Consider the following 16697-nt stretch of genomic DNA (forward strand, 5'->3'; position numbering starts at 1 on the left):
TTACTTTAGTTGTGTTCCTTCTTGTATAATTTATGCTGTTAATTTGTTTTTCTTGTGTACAGAGGTATAAAATGCGACAGTATTTGCGCTGTAAATAAGTTTCATTGTATGACGATAAACTCAACTTTGACTATTGAGATCTACCAAAGTGATCCCAAGAATGAGAGACGTTAGTTTTGTGGACAGACTGGAGAGGGTGGAGATATCCTTTGCACAAAAAAGTTTGAGATGAGACCAGATAATCTGATAAAATCGTGAAACATAGAGTGACTAGCTGGAGAGAAACTGTTTCCATAATTAGAGGCATCAAGAAATAAAGGAAGTTGAATGGAAGTGACAGAAAAAGTAACTGAAAATGGCGAGAGGGAAAGACTAGCAAGTGTCTGAGATGCACTCCCGTGAATTGATTATCGATGGAAACTCAATAGTAGCATTCAAAATAGATTTAGGTAAATTTCTAAAAAGGAAGAAATTAGAGGGCTTTGGGAAAGGGAACAAGCATGATTATTTCTTATATAGAGTTGGTTTTCACTCTATGGGTCAAATGTCCTGTCTCCCTTCTATAACCAAGATCACATTGACTGGTCGGAGACAAGGAAGAGCAAAGGCAAAAAGTCACTTTTGAGAGTCGTTCATAGGCCACAAATTTGCAAAAGCGTACTTTTAAATATAGACCAAAAAAAAGCACAGTTATTGGAGTCTGTAAGAAAAGTACTATAATCATGGTAACATTAATTTTCATGTGGAATTGATAAGTTAGCAAAAGTAGCCCAGAGGATAAGTTCAAATGCACTTGGAGCAGTTTTATAGAGTAATATATTGTGGAACCTACTAGGGATCAGATTATTTTATATATTGTCATGAGTAATCAGGATTAAATAATGATCCCATGAAAGTGATTATAATATGAGATTATTTCTCCCCCGTGCAGCTGATGAATCCAAAGGTACGGCAGAAACCAATACAACTTGGCACCAGCTGCCTCACAGTAGTTGCCAGTTGATGTTGAACTCAATGTAGGACTGGCTTAGGGACTTCATACTTTGATTTAAGGCGCACGCGTTTCATAGTGCAAAGGCAGTAGGAGTTTATCCTCACTACCTATCCTGCTTATGATGACAATCTTAAGAAATCTTAGAGTTTGAAACTACTAACCTAAATAAAGATAATTACAAAGGAATGGTGGCAGAGTGGAAAAATAGATTAAAGGTGGGCCAACTGATTGGCTGTGACTCATTTCAGGAAACATTTCCCAGCTCTCAATAAAGTTATACTTCATTGAGAAATCAAGAATACAAAGAGAAAATGAATTCTCTATGTCTAATTATTGAACTTGGGATGGTATCAGTTTGCATGGAAAGGATGCTAGAATGGTTAGAAAATTGGGAAAAGTTTACAGAAAGGCATAGGATGGCTAAAGGAAAATAAAGAGAAAGGGAGTAAACAAATGATTAAACAAAATGTGTTTAAAAAAAGCTTATAGAAATATATTAAAAAAGGAAGAAAGCAACTAAGGTAAATATTGTTTCCTTAAAAGATGAAACTGACATTTCAAATGTTGAAAGACATGGACAGAGTTGATGTGGCAAAGTTGCTTCCCATGGTGGGGGAGTCTAGTACCAGAGGACATGACTTAACGATTGCAGGGCGCCCATTCAGAACAGAGATGCAAAAAAAATTTTTTAGCCAGAGGGTGGTGAATCTATGGAATTTGTAGTCACGGGCGGCAGTGGAGGCCAAGTCGTTGAGTATACTTAAGGCAGAGATTAATAGGTATCTGAGTAGTCAGGGCATCACAGGTTATGGTGATTAGGCGGGGGAATGGGACTAAAGGGGAGATTGGATCAGCTCATGATGAAATGGAGGAGCAGACTCGATGGGCCAATTGGCTGACTTCTGCTCCTTTGTCTTATGGATGAAGTAACTCAGTACAGTAAAACTGATAATCTTACATCCTTTGGACATTGGTGGTGCCATATTATTGGATATTACTATTAATACCTCAAAATACTGTTAGTTTTAAGATGTTACATAGTAGTATAATAAATTTTCCTAGGAAACCAAGTAAGTTTAAAGAGAGCTCAGGAAACAGGGTTGGATGACAATAACATGAAAAATGTGGCCCCAGAGCATTTGAGAGTGTAGGAAACAGAGCCCCAGTGAATTTCACAGCAACACAGGAAGTGGGGCCCCAGCAACACCCCGGTTCGCAGATACATTGTCCTGTTTCTATATACATGATATAGTTATATATGCATGTATATAGTTAAATGACAATAAACGACTTGACTTTAAAGAAGTGCAGGAATTTGGGCTCCAGCAAATTTAAGGGGTGCAGGAAATGGTGTCATAGTGAGTTAGGTGATGAACCATTGGGATTTCTGAACAATCAAATACTATAATATCAGAGTTTCAACTCATACTTCAGTTTGCAGATGGTACAGAGGTTCGTGGGTGAGCAAAGGGTGAGGATTTGCAAATGGATATGTGTAGGTTAGTGACACACACAAGATGCTGGAAGAACTCAGCAGGCCAGGCAGCATCAATGGAAAAAAGTACAGTCAACGTTTTATGCTGAGACCCTTCGGCAGGGATGGAGAAAAAAAGATGAGGAGTAGATTTAAAAGCTGAGGGAGGGGAGAGGGAAAAACGAGGTGACAGGTGAAACTAGGAGGAGAGGAGTGAAGAGCTGGGAAATTGATCAGTGGAAGAGACACAAGGCTGGAGAAGGGGGAGCTTGATAGAAGGGGACAGAAGGAAGAAGAAAGAGTGGGAAGCAGAACCAGAGGGAGGTGGTGGGCAGGTAAGGAGATAAGGTGAGAGGGAAAAGGGTGCGGGGAATAATGAAGGAAGGGGGGGCATTATTGGAAGTTCAAAAAATCAATGTTTATGTCATCAGGTTGGAGACTACTCAGATGGAATAGAAAGTGCTGCTCTTCCAACCTGAGTGTGGCCTCATTGCAACAGTAGAGGAGCCATGGATTGACATATCAGAATGGGAATGGGAGGTGGAATTAAAAGGGTGACCACTGGGGGATCACACTTCTTCTGGCGGACAAAGCGCAGGTGCTCAATGGAGTGGTCTTAGATTTTCAGTATCTGCATTTTCTCTTGTTTATGAATATTAGTGGCTGAGCAAAAGTCTGGCAAATGGAATATAATGTAAGTAAATAAGATATTGTATATTTGAATAGGTCGAAATAAAATATTGTTAAAATGGAAAGAAATAATAAATGTTATGGTACAGAGAGATTCAGGTGTACATAAAGCACACAAGGCTGACAAGTAGGAACAGCAAGTAATTAGGTTAACTATTGGAATATTAGTCTTTATTTCAAAGGAAAGAAATATAAACTTTTAAAAAGTTTACCTGCAATTGTACATGTTACTGTAAAGACTATACCTGAAGCACAGCAAAAGGATTTTGTTCTTCTGTCTATGGGAGATATACATGAATTGAAGATGATTTACAAAGATGATATCAGGAATGAAAGGTCCAGCAAATGAGGAAACACTGAGCAGCCCCAAGCCATGATGCTCTTTTCACCGTGATTCACAGTTGGGATGAGGTTTTCATGTTGGTGTGCAGTGTCCTTTTCTCTCCAAACATAGCAGTGTGCATTTCTGCCAAAATGTTCAATTCTTGTCTCATCTGTCCACAGATCATTGTCCCAGATGCACTGTGGAACATCCAGGTGATCTCTGAGATGTTAAGTGATTTTTTTTTGGACAGCAGTGGTTTCCTCAGTGGGTGTCCTGCCATGAATATCATTCTTGTTTAGTGTTTTTCTTATAATAGACAAATGAACAGAGACTTTAGCAAGTTTCAGAGATCTCTGCAAGTCTTCTGGTGTTACCTTTGGGTTCTTTTTCACATCCTTCAGCATTCACTGATTGGAACACCTGATTCCAAATAGCTTTTGTAGAAGCATTACCCCAGAGGTTCACCTACATGTTTTGAATCTAGACTGATTGTTTAAATGGTGTACTCAGTGTTGACGAGAAGAAGTACAATTGTTTGAGTGTTATTAGTTTAGGCAGATTGTGTTTTTCTATTATTGTCACTTAGAATGAAGATCAGACCACATTTTATGAAAACCAGGTTATTGCAAAGGGTGTTTCTTGCCACTGTGCTTTCCACAGCTACATGAGGAGATCAGGATTTCCTGCCATGAATGATTTGGTACCTAACACCCAAAGACCGTGCACCATCTATGATGCACAAGTGAAATGGAATCCCTTCCTCTTGCTTGAATCAGTACAACTGCAACAACTCCCAAGAAGTTCAACGCCGTCTTAGTAAAAAAAAACGACTTGACGGAACCCCATTAAACAACTTAAACATTGATTCCCTATGCTTCACAACAGATTGGTGTTGGAATTATTGATAAAAGGCTCTGTAGTAATTCACCCATGCTACTCCGTTAGCAATTCTCGACTGCAGGACAAGGGCAGCTGTCACGTGGTAACAACATTTCATGCAGATTTTGCTTCAAGTCATACTCTATCCTGACATCGCATCGTCAGTCCTACAGTGCCACTGAGTCAAAATCCAGGTTCAAGGAGGTGACTCAGCAAATCATTTGCTATAAATGAGCAGCAATGGAATGGGCAATAAATCCTGATTCTCAGAATCAGAAAAGTGAATATTCAGAAGTAGCTTCTGCTCACTAGCGGATCCATTGAGTCCACTGGTGAAAGGCAGATAGGGAACTACTGGCAGAGCTCAACCACAAGTATGGCTCTTCTGTCAAACTTATTTGTACCACATTCGGAAATACCAGGAGCTCCACAAAAGCCAGTAAATCCAAGCATATGATTTCAAGAGTGTTTTCTAAAAGCTTACATTAAAACTGTCTATTGCACCTGCAAATATCTCTCCCTATGCTGTGTAATTCCATTGGTTTTCCTGCATTATTTCACCATTGTTTGTTTCCTCCTTCTGACTGCACAAACACCAAGGTTGCCATCACCGGGTGCCATAAATGCTAACAATGAGCCCTGGTAATAAAATAATCTGTAAACACCAGCCGGTTTTAACTTTCTCAGAAGGAAAATCTAGCATCTTGTACACTGGATTTTCTGATCAAGTTATATTTGAGATTAATTTTTGAATGGCACAAATATATATTTAAAACATTTTTACAGAATATGTGTTACCACCAGATGATACAAAATAACCACAAGCATTGAATACTGTCAAATCCTAAACAAGTATCTGTTGTCACAAGGATGATTCTTTTCATGTGGAGATAGTGCAGCTTAAGTAATCGGTTTTGCTTCATGCATGCTGATTCATTTTGTACTTGGATCAACCTACGACTTCCTGGAAAGAGAATTTATAGAAAACAAATGGCTGCGCATGTATGTTTTAAACTAAAAATTGCAGCTGACCCTGCCAGAATTAATTGTGAGTAACTTCTTACAGTTGGCTGTTGTCTGGACAAAACTTGAAGCAAGAAAGATGTGATGTATGCATTATCTTTTATATGTTTACATGGGAGAACTTTGATTTAGCGAAGAAGACTGTGAGTTTACAATTTGTAGTTCTACAACAGACCAATGTAACATTTTATATTTTCCCACATCTCAGTCAAGTACTGTACCTCTCAGATTTCTTTGGGTAAAACTGGAAGAGGGGACAGATGTAAAATATATGATCATTCAGAACATAATGTAAGTCCTCGTATTTTCCCATAGATTTTCATTGTTAGACACAGTTAGCCATAGCTGCTTTGTTTTGGGATACAGCACAGTAACAGGACCTTCTGGCCCAATTGGCACATGCTGTCCAATTACCCATGTGACCAATTAACCTATTAACCCATACGTCTTTGGAATGTGGGAGGAGACCTGAGGAAAATCAAGTGGTCACAGGGAGGACAGACAAATTCTTTCCTGACAGCGGCAGAATTGAACCCAGGTCACTAGCGCTGTAATAGTGTTACTGCACTATGCTACTGTGCCACCCTACAAGCGCCAAAATCTCAGACTGCTCAGAAGACTAACTAGTAATAAACTGAGTAATTATTAATAAATGAGAAAATATAGCATCAACTCAAATACCACTGGTTAATTATTTGTATTGCACAATCAGAGTAGCATTTCTAGGCAAACTTTTATTTTACAATAGAACTCCAATAATTCAGCACCCACATAGAGTCAAAAGATAATAAAGGCTGGAATGTTGCAATCTGTGATCTGGCCCACATATTGTCCTTCACACGTGGCACTTCAAACTCTCAAAAGGTAGATCATGCAAAGCCAGTGGTGAAATTACAGTTGATTCAAATTTATAATTTATAAGGGCCCTTACAGGACGTGGACATGGAGAAAAGCTGCCACAACTGGATGCATTTTATCTTTGCATAATAACACAAAATAAAGAACAGACCACACTTCCCCACATTAGTGAGCCACTTTACTTGTCAAGATCTCTCCTGCACTGCAACCTAATGGATTACTTTGTAGCATTCCATTACAGAAAACTGGCTGCCTGCCTATGCTTGATCTCTAAATATTAATAGCCTCGAAAGTGGTTCAAAGGTAACATGGGTGTGAAGTATGTTTTTTGATTGCTCTGACAGTTTAAAGGGAAGATTATTTTTTTGGACAAAATCAACACTGATTTATTGATATCTTAACCATATGATTCTTCGTCCTCATCAAAGTTCAAAGTAAATTTATTACTAAAATACATATATGTCACAATAGACAACCTTAAGATTCATTTTCTTGTGGGCATTCATAACAAATAGAATGAACACAAATGAATCAATGAAAGACTGCCCCTAACAGGAAGAAAATTAATGTGCAAAGGACAACAAACTGTGCAAATACAAAAATAAATTAAGGAAATAATAATAATAATAATCAATATAGAGAACATGAGATGAAGAGTCCTTAAAAGTGAGTCCATATGTTGTGGAACAGTTCAGTGATGAAGCAAGTAAAGTTGAGTGATGTAATACCCACTGGTTCAAGAGCCTGATGGTTGAGGGGTCATAACTGTTCTTGAACCTGGTGGTGTGGGGTTTGAGGCTCCTGTACTTTCTTCCTGATGGCAGCAACGAGAAGAGAGAATGGCCTGGATGGTGGGGGTTATTGATGATGAATAATGCTGCTTTCCTGTGACAGTGCTGAATGTAGATGAGCCCAAAAATGGGGAGGACCTTACCCATGCTGGACTGGGTCATATCCACTACTTTTTGTTGGCTTTTCCATCCAAGAGCATTGGTGTTTCCATACTGTTATGCAGCCAGTAAATATGCCCCTGTGGCGACCCATTTCCTGGCACATCCGAACCGGCTCACAATTAGATAGCCGACGGGGGTTTGCGAGCACAGAGCTTTGGAGCCTCTGTGCCACGGGGGGCAGGTTGAGGGAGGCTTAAAAGTGAGGCTGAGGATTTCGAATAAAGTTTTTCCTTCGACTGCAGTTACTGACTCCGTGTCGTAATTTTAGCGCTGCATGTAGCTCACTGCTACAATTGGTGACCCCGACGGTCCAAACGATTTTTGGACCAGAAATGACCGACGCCGCCTCTGTTCATGCGGTTTCGTTGAAACTGCCGGGTTTCTGGACACAGCGACCGAACCTATGGTTCCAGCAAGCCGAAGCCCAATTCCACTTTCGCCGGATCACCTCAGAAGACACCCGCTACTACTATGTGGTGAGCTCCCTCGACCAGGACACAGCGGCCCAGGTCGCGGAGTTCGTACAGTCGCCCCCCCCGGCAGACGGCAAGTACACGGAATTCAAAGCCCTGCTCCTCAGGACTTTCGGACTCTCACGGCGCGAGCGGGCTGCCCGTTTATTGCACCTGGATGGTTTGGGCGACAGACCTCCATCGGCTTTAATGAATGAGATGTTGTCTCTCGCCGACGGACACACACCCTGCCTCATGTTTGAGCAGGCATTCCTGGAGCAGCTGCCCGAGGACATACGCCTGCTGCTGTCCGACGCGGATTTCAGTGACCCCCGGAAGGTGGCAGCCCGGGCGGACTTGCTGTGGAACGCCAAAAAGGTGAGCGGGGCGTCCATCGCGCAGATCTCCCAGCCACGCTCCCGGCAGCAAACCAGTCCAGGCCTGGCCGCAGAGCCCGCCAACCCCCTGTCCAATGAACACTGGTGCTTCTACCACCAGCGGTGGGGCGCAGAAGCCCGCCGTTGTCGCCCACCCTGCAAAGTTCCCGGCTGGCCATCGGGATAGCCTCCTGTATGTGTGGGATAGAAGGTCGGGACGCCGGTTTTTGGTCGATACTGGGGCTGAGATCAGCGTTTTACCTCCGACGAGTTACGACACCCGCAGCAGGGCACCGGGTCCCCCCCTGAGGGCTGTGAATGGCAGCACAGTAAGGACCTATGGCACCCGTCAAGTGCAGCTACAGTTCGGCTCCAGCCAGTTCACGTGGGACTTCACACTGGCCGCCGTAGCCCAACCGCTTCTGGGTGCGGATTTTTTGCGAGCTCACAGCCTGCCCAGGAAGAGACTGGTACACGCCGAGACCTTTCAGACGTTCTCCCTGGGTGCAGCCCAGTTGCCAGCCCCTCACCTCGGCTCCATCACGCTGTCCGACAACGACTTCACCAGGGTCCTGGCGGATTTCCCATCGGTTCTGGCACCGCGGCTCACAGCGGCAATGCCCAGGCACGGCGTACAGCACCACATCCCGACCCAGGGACCACCCCTCCACGCCCGCGTTCGGCGGCTTCCCCCGGACAAGCTCCAACTGGCGAAGCAGAAGTTCCAGAGGATGGAGGAATTGGGGATCATCCAGCGGTCCGACAGCCCATGGGCCTCCCCCCTGCACATGGTGCCCAAAGTGACGGGAGGCTGGAGACCGTGCAGCGACTACCGCAGGCTGAACGAGGCTACCACACCGGACCGCTACCCTGTGCCACACATTCAGGACTTTGCAGCAAACCTGCACGGCGCACGGATCTTCTCCAAGGTAGACCTCGTCCGAGGGTACCATCAAATCCCGATGCATCCTGACGACGTCCCCAAAACGGCTCTTATCACCCCGTTTGGCCTTTTCGAATTCCTCCGCATGCCGTTCGGCCTGAAGAATGCCGCACAGACGTTCCAGCGGTTAATGGACGCGGTGGGACGGGACCTGGACTTCGCGTTCATCTATTTGGATGACGTCCTCATAGCCAGCAGCAGTCGTCAGGAGCATCTGTCCAACCTCCGTCAACTCTGCGCCCGACTGAGTGAGTACGGTCTTACAATCAACCCCGCCAAATGCCAGTTCGGACTCGATACTATTGACTTCCTGGGCCACAGGATTACTAAAGATGGGGCAACCCCTCTGCCCGCTAAGGTAGATGCGGTCCGCCACTTTCCCCGACCCACCACGATCAAAGGCCTTCAGGAATTCGTAGGTATGGTCAATTTCTACCGCCGCTTCCTCCCTTCAGCTGCCCGGATCATGCGCCCCCTGTTCGCCCTGATGTCGGGTCCAAGCAAGGACATTACCTGGGACGAGGAGTCCGCTGCCGCTTTCGTTCAAACGAAGAAAACTTTGGCGAACGCCGCAATGCTAGTACATCCCAGAATGGACGCCCCTACTGCCCTCACAGTGGACGCATCTAACACAGCAGTCAGTGGGGTGCTGGAGCAACTCATCGCAGGTCGCTGGCAACCCCTGGCGTTTTTCAGCAAACACCTGCGGCCACCCAAGCTCAAGTACAGTACTTTCGACCGGGAACTGTTGGCGCTCTACCTGGCAATCCGGCATTTCAGGTACTTCCTAGAAGGTCGGCCCTTCACCGCGTCCACGGACCACAAACTGCTTACCTTTGCGTTTACGAAAGCGTCCGACCCCTGGTCGTCCAGCCAGCAACGCCACCTGTCCTACATCTCTGAATTCACGACGGATGTCCGGCACGACTCAGGTAAGGACAATGTCGTGGCGGATGCGCTCTCTCGCCCTACCGTTCATGCCCTTTCCCAAGGGGTAGACTTTGAGGCACTGGCAGAGGCGCAGCAGGCGGATGAGGAGATTCCGAGTTACAAAACCGCAGTCTCCGGTTTGCAGCTCCAGGACCTCCCCGTGGGCCCGGGTGAGAGGACCCTACTCTGTGACATCGCCACCGGCCAGCCCCGTCCCGTCGTCCCGACAGCCTGGCGGCGCCGTGTTTTCGACTCCATTCATGACTTGGCGCATCCCTCCATCCGGACAACTGTCCGGATGGTTTCCAGCAGGTTCATTTGGCACGGACTCCGCAAACAGGTCAGAGAATGGGCCAAAACGTGCATGCACTGCCAGACGGCCAAGGTGCAGCGGCACACCAAAGCCCCACCGCAGCAGTTCCATCCCGCCCACTGGCGTTTCGACCACATTCATGTGGATATCGTGGGCCCCCTGCCAGTGTCGCGCAGAGCGCGGCACCTCCTGAATATCGTGGACCGGTTCACGAGATGGCCAGAGGCGGTCCCGCTCACCGACACCACCTCCGAATCTTGCGCCCGAGCCCTGATCACCACCTGGATATCTCGCTTTGGTGTACCGGCCCACATTACCTTCGACAGAGGCGCCCAGTTCACCTCCAGCCTGTGGTCAGCTATGGCCAGCCTTTTGGGGACTCAGCTGCACACCACTGCCTACCACCCACAGTTGAACGGGCTAGTGGAGCGTTTCCACCGTCACCTGAAGTCGGCCCTCATGGCCCGCCTGCGAGGAGCCAACTGGGCGGACGACCTTCCCTGGGTTCTACTCGGCATCCGCACAGCGCCCAAGGACGACCTGCACGCCTCGTCGGCCGAGTTGGTATACGGCGCGCCCCTGGTCGTCCCCGGGGAGTTCCTACCAGCCCCATGGGGGCAAGAGGAAGATCCCGCAGCAGTCCTGGGCAGATTACGCGAGAAGCTCGGTAACCTGGCCCCCATACCCACTTCACAGCACGGGCGGCACCCGACCTGCGTACCCAAAGACCTACAGAACTGTAAGTTTGTGTTTGTACGAAGGGGCGGGCATTGGCCACCGCTGCAGCTGCCATACGAGGGGCCGTTTATGGTGCTCCGGAACAACGGGTCCACGTTCGTGCTGGACGTTGGGGGGAAAGAGGAGGTTTGCACGGTGGACCGCCTCAAACCGGCCCATGTGGACCTGGCGCAACCGGCCGAGTTTCCGGCACCTCGGCACAGAGGCCGACCTCCGAAGCAGGTTCTGGCCCAGACTGTGGACATTGGGGGGTGTATCGTCGGTTCTGGGGGGGGGGGGTTATGTGGCGACCCATTTCCTGGCACATCCGAACCGGCTCACAATTAGATAGCCTACGGGGGTTTGCGAGCACAGAACTTTGGAGCCTCTGCGCCACGGGGGGCAGGTCGAGAGAGGCTTAAAAGTGAGGCTGAGGATTTCGAATAAAGTTTTTCCTTCGACTGCAGTTACCGACTCCGTGTCGTAATTTTAGCGCTGCGTGTAGCACACCGCTGCACTCCCTACTTTGAAGTTTGTCGAAGTTTTAGATGACATGCCAAATTTTCACAAACGTCTAAGAAAGTAAAGGTACTGCCGTGCTTTCTTCATAATGGTTCTTACATGCTGGACCTAGGCCAGCCCCTCTAAAACAATAACACCAGGTTGCTGACCATCTCCACCTCTAATCTACTAATGAGAACTGACTCATGGACCTCCGGTTTCCTCCTCCTGAGGTCAATAATCAGCTCCTTAGTCTTGCTGACACTGAATGAGAGACTGCTGTTATAGCACCACAGCCAGATTTTCGATCTTCCTCCATTATGCTGATTTGTCACCACTGTTGTTTCAGGCAACAACAGGGGTTTCAGCAGCAAATTTAAATGTGGCATTGGAGCCTCACTGCCATAAGTAAATAGTGAACAAAGAATGCATTAGGATTTTAAAGTCCCGACATTGGGAAGAAACTTCACGTCTTTCTTGTAATAAAATTTTCAACAGATCTCTGCACTTCTAGTTGATGTTAATTAACACACATTTAGCAGGGAGGGATGTTTTGTCAGGAAATCAAACTCCTCTGTATTAACTGTACCAGAGAGAGAGGGGGCATGCAGCTAGGGCCAGAAGTCGCAGCCAGCAGTGAGATGCCTTCATTCGCCTTAGATTTTTTGAGGCAACTGTGTGATTTTACTTCCCTGCATTCGTCAATGTCACTGTGCTGCCAGAATCTACTCCATTCCTGAGCAGCAAGGCAATGCCATGGTTCAATGTAAAGCCCCCATGACTTGACTGCACCAAACCCCACACACAAAATGATCAGAAAAACCTTGACAGCCAGCAGTTAATAACTTTGAATGCTTAAAAACATCCCTGACACTGTATCTACAAACATTCAAAAGCCTTTAATAAATTAACCCACTGAAAATAAAAGTAATCAGACCAAGAACATCCTGAGCATTGCAGCAGCTGCATTGATCCAGGCAGATGTTGAGCATTCCTATACGAGCTTTGCAGATGGTGCAGAGAATATGAAATGGATTCCTTGTCACATGCATGGCTCTGTAGGGATCTTAAAGTAGGTTAAAAGATAAGCACAACATTTTGGGCCTAAAGGCCTGTATTGCGCTGTAGTGTTCTATGTTCTATTTTCAGCAATAGCGCTGATGAAATTAGCGGAGTAAAGTTTCTTGTCAATGATCAAGATCCATTCCATTACGTATGGAATGACAGTGTGGTACTCTCGCTCCGGCATGACAGATCACTCCAACGGGTGATTAGGACAACTCAGCACATCATTGGGACTCAACTACTGGACGTGGAGATGGAGACAATCTGCAGCTCTCGATGCCCCCATAACAACATTAAAGACCTATTCCATTCTGTTCAACCTCCTGCTATCTTAGCCAAGACACTGAGACTGAAAAACACCTTCTTCCCTAGGGTTATTGTGCAGCTGAATAATGCTACATCCTGGCTTGCCAACGGCCTTTGACGGTTATGGACGATCAAAGTAATCTTTTGCATGTAAATATGGGAATTTTAAAAAATATTAAGCCGTATCGCATGCATTGTAAATATCCATTTTGCACGGATTGGAGTGGCAATCTCATCTTGGGTGATGGCGATAAAATTCTATTCAATAAATCTTAATAGTGGGTGACATGGCAATGCCAGCTGAGAAGTCTCATCAGCATTTACAAGCTAATATATTAAGGCCATACTTTTGTTTGTATAACTGCAGCTACTGAAGACTTTTCTTCCAATGTCTATGCAGCCCAGCTTCCATGGTGTTCAAAGTAAACTAACTATCAAAGTACATATACTGTATGTTCCCACATACTACCCTGATAGCAAGGAAACAACCTTCTGACTCCTACTCAATGTTATCACTCAATTGACAAACCAATATTCCTCTACGTTGGAAGAAACAATGAGGGCTTGAGGAGGGCTGGTGGTGGGCTTTTTTACATGGACATTAGCAAGGCTTTTGACAAGGACTTGCATGGAAGGCTAGATTGCATGAGATCCAGAACAGCAAGCTAAGGAGATATATTAGAGGCATGATGGTATGAAGTAGATAGTGATGGTGGAAGGTTTATCCCAAAATGGAGACCTGTACTACTGGAATACCACAAGGATTGGCGCTGATCCCATTGTTGTTCATTATTTATACAAATGACTCCGACAAGAAAGCGAAAGATGTCAACTTTTACAAGGAGACCTTGATAATTTAGGTAAGGTTCCCTTCTTACTTCAGTGGTTGGTAATTTGATGGAGAAGATCTTGAGAGGCAGGATTCATGAACATTTGGAGAGGCATAATATGATTAGGAATAGTCAGCATGGCTTTGTCAAAGGCAGGTCATACCTTATGAGCTTGATTGAATTTTTTCAGGATGTGACTAAACACACTGATGAAGGTAGAGCAGTAGATGTAGTGTATATGGATTTCAGTAAAGCTTTTCACAAGGTACACCATACAAGGCTTATTGAGAAAGTAAGGAGGCATGGGATCCAAGGGGACATTGCTTTCTGGATCCAGGACTAGCTTGCAAATAGAAAGCAAAGATTGGTTGTAGATAGGTCATATTCTGCATGGAGGTCGGTCACCAATGGTGTGCCTCAGGGATCTGTTCTGGGACCCCTTTGTAATTTTTATAAATGACCTGGATGAGGAAGTAGAGGGATGGGTTAGTAAATTTGCTGATGATACAAAGGTTGGGGGTGTTGTGGATAGTGTGGAGGGCTGTCAGAGGTTACAGCAGGACATTGATAGGATGCAAAACTGGGCTGAGAAGTGGCAGATGGAGTTCAACCCAGATAAGTGTGAGGTGGTCCATTTTGGTAGGTCAAATATGATGGCAGAATATAGCATTAATAGTATATTCTGTGTGGAGGATCAGAGGAATCTTGGGGTCTGAGTCCATAGGACACTCCAAGCTGCTACACAGGTTGACTCTGTGGTTAAGAAGGCATATGGTGCATTGGCCTTCATCAACCGTGGGATTGAGTTTAAGAGCTGAGAGGTAATGTTACAGCTATATAGGACCCTGGTCAGACCCCACTTGGAGTACTTTGCTCAGTTCTGGTTGCCTCACTACAGGAAGGATGTGGAAGCCATAGAAAGGGTGCAGAGGAGATTTACAAGGATGTTGCCTGGATTGGGGAGCATGCCTTATGAGAATAGGTTGAGTGAACTCGGCCTTTTCTCCTTGGAGTGACGGAGGATGAGAAGTGACCTGATAGAGGTGTACAAGATAATGAGAGGTATTGATCGTGTGGACAGTCAGAGGCTTTTTCCCAGGGCTGAGATGGCTAGCATGAGACCGCATAGTTTTAAGGTGCTTGGAAGTAGGTACAGAGGAGATGTCAGGGGTAAGTTTTTTAGGCAGAGAGTGGTGAGTGCATGGAATGGGCTGCCGGCAGCAGTGGTGGAGGTGGAAATGACAGGGTCTTTCAACAGACTCCTGGATTGATACATGGAGGGCTAGGAAAAATAGAGGGCTAGGGGTAAGCCTAGGTAGTTCTAGGGTAAGGACATGTTCGGCACAGCTTTGTGGGCTGAAGGGCCTGTATTGTGCTGTAGGTTTTCTATTTTCTATGCTTCTATGTAAGTTGGCTGAGGAATAGCAAATGTTCATTTCAGATAGTGCAAGGTGCTGCATTTTGGGAACTCAAACCTGTGTCGGACTTTCACAGTGAACGGTAGGTCCAAGGAATGCTGCAGAACAGATGGAACTAGGAGTGCAAGTACACAGCTCCCAGAAATAGTTGTCATAAGTAGGCATTTGGCATACTGGCTTCATTAGTCAGGTCACCTAGTACAGGAGCAGGGATGTTACGTTGCAGTTGTGAGCTGCACATGCCGAGTTTTTGCATCCAGTTTTGGTTACCCTGTTATAAGGAAAGATTACATTATGCTGGAAACAATGCTAAGGAAATTTACGAGAATCTTGCCAGAACTTGAGGGATTGCGCTACAGGGAGATATTGGGCAGGTTAGAATGAGAAGTACACTGTTTTTCCCCATGGAATGGGAATAAAAAACTACATTAGAGTTGAGAGGAGAAAGATTTAAAAGAGACCAAGGACAACTTCTTTACACAGAGAGTGGTGAGCATATACAGTAGTACCAACTGTCAGAACAAAAGAAACTAACGTGACAACAGTGGATTTAGCAAGAGTGGTGGAGCTAAGGTACAAGAACATGACAGCTTTGGGAAGGGAATGTGAAATAGATGAAACTGTTTCAGCAGTAGGGAAAAAGCTGTTCTTAAGTCTAGATATCTGGACTTCCAAACTCCTGTAATTTCTCTCAGAAGGCAGAAGAGGGAAAAGTGTGGCTCAAATCCTTGATTCTACTAGCCTTCCTTCACTGTTAGCATGGACTGGATGAAAGGTATATGCAGGGCCATGTTTCCCTCTCTCTATGGGTTCCAATGATCATAAGCAGAGCAGTTGCCATATCAGACTGGAATGCAATCTATCAGAATACCTTCTATACTGGACACCATCTATTCCAGCAGACTCAGGAGGAAAGCAATCAGCATAACCAAAGACACCACACACCCCAGCCATTCCATTTGACCCGCTGCCATCCAGCAAAAAGTTCAGGATGCTAAAAGCCAGAACAAATAGACTGAGGAACAGATTCTACCCCAGAGCTGTGGCCTCCATCACACCACTCCCACAGAACAATGACTGAAACTGTGAGCACAGACAGGGACTCAAATACTTACACTATGGCACTTTGTGCATTACTGTGACATTCTGGTGCTGCTGTAACTTACTTTCTGCTACTTATCTATTTAATACCGTTTTTCTATTACTGTCTTGTTTTTATCTACCACTTTGTTTGATTGCCTGAGAGGAAGCCAAACAGAGTTTCATTGTACCTATGTATAATGACAATAAAGATCATTCAATTCAATTCAATTCAAAAATTCAATGCACTTATGGAATGTTGAGAGAATCCTCACAGACATTCTGAAGCTTTTCAGATGCCTAAGAAAGTGGATACCCTGATGCACTACCAGTGTGACCACACAAGAGGGCTGAAAGAACTCAGTACCTATGGAAGGAAATGAACAGTCAATGTTTTGGGTCAAGACCCTTCATCGGCACTGGAAAGAAGAAGGGAGAGAGCCAGTATAAAAAGGTGAGAAGAAAGGATGGAGAAAGAGCTGCTAGGTGAAAGGTGGATCCAGGTGAGGGAGGTGATAGGCAGCCGAGGGAGAGAAGAGCGTGGGAACAGTGTAAGAAGCTGGGAGGTG

The 16697-nt window shown here is 45.5% G+C and overlaps 1 protein-coding gene across 7 annotated transcripts in view; it reads right to left on the reverse strand.

Moving 5' to 3' along the window:
* The window catches only part of LOC132377797 (ERC protein 2), a 782782-nt gene that overhangs the window by 108525 nt on the left and 657560 nt on the right, over positions 1–16697 (reverse strand). The gene's annotated exons all lie outside the window — the stretch shown is intronic.

The sequence above is a fragment of the Hypanus sabinus genome, chromosome 19 (genome assembly GCF_030144855.1).
Source record: "Hypanus sabinus isolate sHypSab1 chromosome 19, sHypSab1.hap1, whole genome shotgun sequence".
Taxonomy (NCBI): Eukaryota; Metazoa; Chordata; class Chondrichthyes; order Myliobatiformes; family Dasyatidae; genus Hypanus; species Hypanus sabinus.